Below are 6,000 nucleotides of genomic sequence, written 5' to 3'. Positions count from 1 at the left end.
CAAGCAAAACCAAGACAAAACACATACACAACTTGACAAATCACAGTAAGATTGGGAGACTTTAAGATACCTCTTTCAAAAAATTATAGGTAAATCATAACAAAAATAATTAATGCTATGAAGGATATGATTAATACATTCAAATTAACCTAACAGACATGATATGAATCTAATACACAAGAATATAAAACACTCAAGACCCTACACAGAAAGAAATCATATTCTTTTCAAAGGTAAGAGATAGTCACAGAGCAGGGTCACACAGCAGACAACAAAGGAAATATTAACAAATTCCTCAATAATACTATCCTGCAGGCTACATTCACTAATCTAAATAAAGTAACTAAGAAAGTAATAATAAAATGATAACAAAAAATTAACTTGAAATTTTAAACTCATTTCTAAGTAATGTATTGGTTAAAGAGTAAATCAAAGTATAAATCTTTAAATAATTAAAGGAATGATGATGACCACACTACCTGGAAAAAAAAAAAAAAAAACCTGTGACGTGGTATCAAAGGAGTACTCAGAAGAAATAGTGTATCAAAGGACATTTTAGAGAAAAACAACACAAATGCTTTAAATTAAATGAAATATTCCAAAGAAGTGCTAGGCAAGATAGGGAGGGGGGAGAAAAAAAAGATAAATTCAAACAGAAGAAAAGAATTTATAACAACCAGAGACACAGAAAACATTAAGTATTAGAAGATCACACTAAGAACGACATTATACCAAAACGTTAAAGTCTGTATGAAATGGACAGTTTGTTAGCAAAGTATAAGTTGCCAAAACTGACCAAAAAATAGAGAACCCAACACCACAATGACCATAAAGAAAAAATTAAAGCAGTTACTAAGATCTAAATCCTCAAAAAAAGGAAGGAGTCCTGAGACTGTTTTATAATCTTATAGCAAACATTCAGAATAAATAATTTTCACTCTAAGCAAAATATTCCATAGCTTAGAGAAGTTACAACAAATTATTTTAGCTGAAGCTACTTAACTCCATGCTACAACCAGTTAAGAAATGCAAAGAAAAGAAAATTACTGTCCAATCACCCTTCAAAGTAGATGTAAAATTCCCAACTAAAATAAAAGTATAACAAAACAGTGTACAAAAAAGTAACATCAAGTAAAGTTCATCTCGAAAATGTAAGGATGTGGGATGGGGCATAGAGGTTGACACTTGTAATCCTAGCACTCTAGCAGGTCGAGGCTGGTGGATCACCTGAGCTCAGGAGTTCAAGACTCACCTAAGCAAGAGCAAGGCCCTGTCTCTAAAAAAAATAGTCAGTCATTCTCGTAGGCACCTATAGTCCCAGCTACTTGGGAGGCTGAGGCAAGAGGATTGCTTGAGTCTAAGAGGTTGAGGTTGTTGGGCACTATGATGCTATAAAACTTTGCCTAGTATGACAAACTGAGTCTTTGTACCCCCCCCAAAAAAGTAAGGATGATTTACATAAGAAAATTTATCAGTAGAATCCAGTACATTCTTTTATTGAACAAAAGGAAAAAAAGGACACTTTCAGGACAACAAACTATTTTTCTATACACTCAAAATAAAATTTCTAAGACCAGGAGAGAATTTCCTTAACCTGATAAGGAAAATCTAGGGGGAACTGATAGAAAATACTGTTCATACCAGTGAAATAAATATTAGATGAATTAAAATATGTAAAAATATATACAAGTAAGGATCTACACTATCACTAGGATGAATAAACATCATTCCAGAAGTACTAGCCTGTGTATTAGGCAAAATCAAAAAGAAAGAAGAAAAACAAAAGACTTGACAGGGAGATACAGTTGTAATTAGTTATGGATGATTTGACTTTCTACAGGAAGAAAACCAAGAAAATCAACTTAGACGCCTGCAAGAGCTCACATGGTAGCCAGATAAATTAGAAGTATTTTTTTACAAATCAAATAGCTCCTATATACCATCAGAAAACATGACTGAAAACAAATCCCCTGCCACATGCAACAAAAACCATAAAGTACTTTGTAATAAACTCAAGAAAAGAAATAAAAGATTTGTAGAGAAAAACAAAACTAAACTGAAAACTAATGTTTATTGGAAGACGGAGAAAAAGCTAGAGTAAATGGAGTGAATGTTAATGGATGGAAAGTCAGTATTTTAAGACAGGCAACAACTTCCCCCAAATTAATCTATTAATTGCATGAAATTCAGACAAAAAGCCACAAGCAGTATTTAGAATCAAGAAGTGATTCTATATTCAGTTGGAAGAACACTGAAGAACAGCCAAAAATTTTTGAAAAAAAAAATAATTAAGAGAATTTACTCTATCAGACAGCAAAATGCAAAATAAAAACATTAAGTCAATCTTTTATTTCAACAGAAATACAAAATAAACTGATAGAATACAAAATGTAAGTTTAAAAACATTTGTTTGTGAAAAAAACATTTCAAATCACAGGATGTGCACACTGGTATATAGGCAGGGCTGGAACAAGTGTCTGCTCTCGACTACAGAGGGTGAGAGAATGGGAGGGACAAAAAGATTCATCCCTATCTCATGTCAACAATAAACTGCAGATAGATTTTTTTTAAAGGTCTTAAGTAGGAGAATCAACCTATATCAATGATAGTGGGGTAGCAAAGGCCTTTTTAAACAAAGTACAAAAAGACACAGAGAGGAAAAAACTGATAAAGTTGACTAGCTGCAAACTCTCACTATCCCCATGAGAAATGGCACTATAAACAAAGTTTTAAAAAAAGCTGTGAGAAATACTTACCATATATACATATATACATAATATATATGCAAGCATATATATTAAAGAAATAATATACAAACAATATATGTAAATTTTATTCAAAAACAATACCAAAGGTGGGCAACTGTGGCTCAGTGGGTAGGGCGCCAATCCCATATACCAAGGGTGGTGGGTTCAAACCTCGTCCCAGCCAAACTGCAACAAAAAAATAGCCGGTCATTGTGGCGGGCGCCTGTGGTCCCAGCTACTCGGGAGGCTGAGTCAAGAGAATCACCTGAGCCCAGGAGCTGGAGGTTGCTGTGAGCTGTTGACGCCACAGCACTCCACCGAGAGCGATAAAGTGAGACTCTGCTTCTACAAAAAAATTAATTAATTAATTAATTAAAAAATAAAATAATAAATAAAAAAATTAAAAAGATAATAAAACGAATTAAAAAAATACCAAAAAAAGGAAGAAAAGAAAGGAAAGCCCAGTAGTGAAATGGGCAAATGACATGAAAGCAGCTAATTTCAGGGGGAAATCATAGTGGCCAATAAACAGATGAAAGTATGCTCCATCTCCTTAATCAATTCAAATTAAAATAAGATACAATTTTTCATACATCAGGCTGGAAAAAAATTAAAAGTTTTATAGTACCAAGTTTTCTAAAGGTATAACAAAAGAGTGACTATGTTCTGCTTTTTCAGTGAGAACATATGTATGTAAGTAAATGCCTGGAAAGGATTCTAAGAATACTAATATACCTAACTGATAAAGTAGATAGATTGGAGAGGTGGTAGGGGAGGGGTAGCAAACATCAAGATTGGGAGTTGCAAAAAAATTTGCTCTTATCTTTTCAGCATTCATTCACAACCATTTTCTGAGTGTTTAATATACGTCAGGCTCTGTAATAAGTACTGACTCTAAGAAGCAAACAAAATGAAGTCCCTGTTTTCACAGAGCTTACTTTCTAGAAAGAGAAGCAATAATAGAAAACACTTTCTATTTAAATTTAAAAATAATCTCAGAAATTAGTACAAAAATAAAACAGGAGTCTTTTATTCTGAAATGTATTAGTCATTGACAAAGAAAAATGTACTTATGTATTAATAGTGAAATAGAAAAGAAAAATATTATTATTTTTTTTTTTGACACAGAGTCTCACTCTGGCACCTGGAGTAGAGTGCTATAGCATCACAGCTCACAACAACCTCAAGCAGGTCAAAGGATCAGTCTTGCCTCAGTTTTTCTATTTTACTAGAGACAGGGTCACGCTACTCTCAAACTCCTGAGTTCATGCAATCCACCTACCCTGGCCTTCCGGAGTGCTGGATTACAGGCATAAGCCACTGCACCCAGCTGTGAAATAGAAATATTAATTTTTAAAACTTTATAAAATTTTATTTTCTCTTTAATACTTCTCATTTGGGGAATTTATGTACCTAACAATATTTAACCTTCTAAAATGCCTGAATAAAAATTCCGAAAAGGCCAAAGTAGCAACAATTGACCAGAAAACATGGCTTTCATAAACAGAAATGTAGGTTTTGTATTAATATGTTTGCACATTCCATATAGCACTTAGTGAGGGCAGGGTAGCACCTTCTGCCTAGTCTCCTGAGATAGAGCTAAAAGCTACCCGGGGCTTCACAGTTGTGGTGAAGGAAGTTCCATGGGTCTTGAAAAGAAAGTGAGGTTAGGTTCCTGAGGCCACACTCAGGTCCTAACTGGGCAAAAGATTTTTCCACTAGCAACCTGCCACCCCTTCCCACCACTAACACACACTTAAAATCACTGGTTCTGAGCCCCTTCCATACGACAGGAAGGAAAATTCATCTAGCCTAAGCCTAGGCACCCAACAAAACTTCTAAACCAGGTAAGGTGTGGTGGCTGAGGCCTGTGATTCCAGCACTTAGGGAGACCTAAGTGAGCAGGAGGACTACTTGTTGCTATAGTAAGTTATGGTCATGCCACTGTACTCTAGCCTGGGCACAAGACCCTTTCTAAAAAGGAATAAATAAATAAATAAATAAATAAATAAATAAATAAATAAATAAAATAACTCTGAACCAAAGAACCATACAGTAAAATAAAAATTCTCAGCCTTCCAAGTCAAAAACAGATGTCAGCTTGTCTGTTTCCTAAATATCTGCAGAATAACACACACACAAATTTCCCCCATGTTTGAAAGGAGAAAAGAGACCACTGACTGCTATACAGTCTACAGTTTATTTGGTAAGGAAAGATAAACTCAAATATTGGTTCTTTGAAAGTTACATTCTACAAGTATTAAAATACTTTGTAGAAGGCTGTGAAGCTGTTAACTCATTTCTTTTCAGATTACATACAGTCATTTTGGCAGAAATATATACATGAATGGTACCCTCCAAGTTTGGAGCTTTTCTCCATTAACAATCTAAAAAATAAAAACATGGATTTATAAATCTGGTAAAGCAAGAAGCAGTGTCCAAGATATAAAAAACTCCTTCACTTGTTATTTTACCACTAATACTTCTTAAAAATATACTACAAGTATGGAGCACATTGCAAGTATCAGTTGGTTCTATCATGTGTAGAACACAAATGTCCTAATGCTATTCATGGGTAAATGAGGTGAAAGCTATGTTGATTAGTATGATTTAAGCACTCCAATCTGTACAAATAATCAACACACTGAAATAGGCATAAATATGTTTATGATCTATGTATAAAAAACTTAATTAAAAAATATATACTCACAAATATACTTTAGATACTATTCAATTTGTTAGAAATTCTACTCCATTCATTTAACCTGTCCAAAGAAAAAAAAAAGAATTACATAAAATATGATATTCATACATTATTTCTATTACTGACCTAGACAACGACCAACATATTTTAAAAAAAATACCCCACAAAAACATGCTGCATTCAGAAAGCAATGATTCACAGTCTAAAGAACTACTATTTTTTAAAATACTCCAGATCTGCCCTCTGTAGAACACATGTTCAAGGCATGAACATTTGTGTCAAGCAAAACTTCCCTTAAAACAAGTGTATTTATTTGAACACACAATTTCAGAACCAGATCAGCAAGTGTTTTACGGGTTCACAATCATAAGGGATCCCATGTGTGTTTATTTGAATGTAATTGCATTGAAATAAACACAGCTGTTTATTTTGACATGTGAAAATCCAGATCTACATGTTTATGAAAGAATTAATCACGAAACCATGTTTTAGTGCTCAGAAATGTGAATAGGAAACAGCACAGTGCACAATCACTTTCTCTAAGCACAT

General features: G+C 33.7%; 1 long non-coding RNA gene across 1 annotated transcript in view; it reads right to left on the bottom strand.

Moving 5' to 3' along the window:
• Positions 1 to 4,939: 4,939 nt before the first annotated feature.
• LOC128579107 (uncharacterized) overlaps positions 4,940 to 6,000 on the bottom strand; it is a 71,729-nt gene continuing 70,668 nt past the window's right edge. The window contains exons 2-3 of the long non-coding RNA XR_008378043.1: positions 5,458 to 5,512; positions 4,940 to 5,134 (exon numbers count right to left, since the gene is read on the bottom strand). This is a non-coding gene — a long non-coding RNA (uncharacterized LOC128579107). The remainder of the gene's footprint in view (positions 5,135 to 5,457; positions 5,513 to 6,000) is intronic.

Source organism: Nycticebus coucang, chromosome Y (genome assembly GCF_027406575.1).
Source record: "Nycticebus coucang isolate mNycCou1 chromosome Y, mNycCou1.pri, whole genome shotgun sequence".
In the NCBI taxonomy this organism is placed as follows: domain Eukaryota; kingdom Metazoa; phylum Chordata; class Mammalia; order Primates; family Lorisidae; genus Nycticebus; species Nycticebus coucang.
The sequence above is the reverse complement of the archived record's forward strand: the minus strand, read 5'-3'. Positions and strand labels throughout refer to the sequence as shown.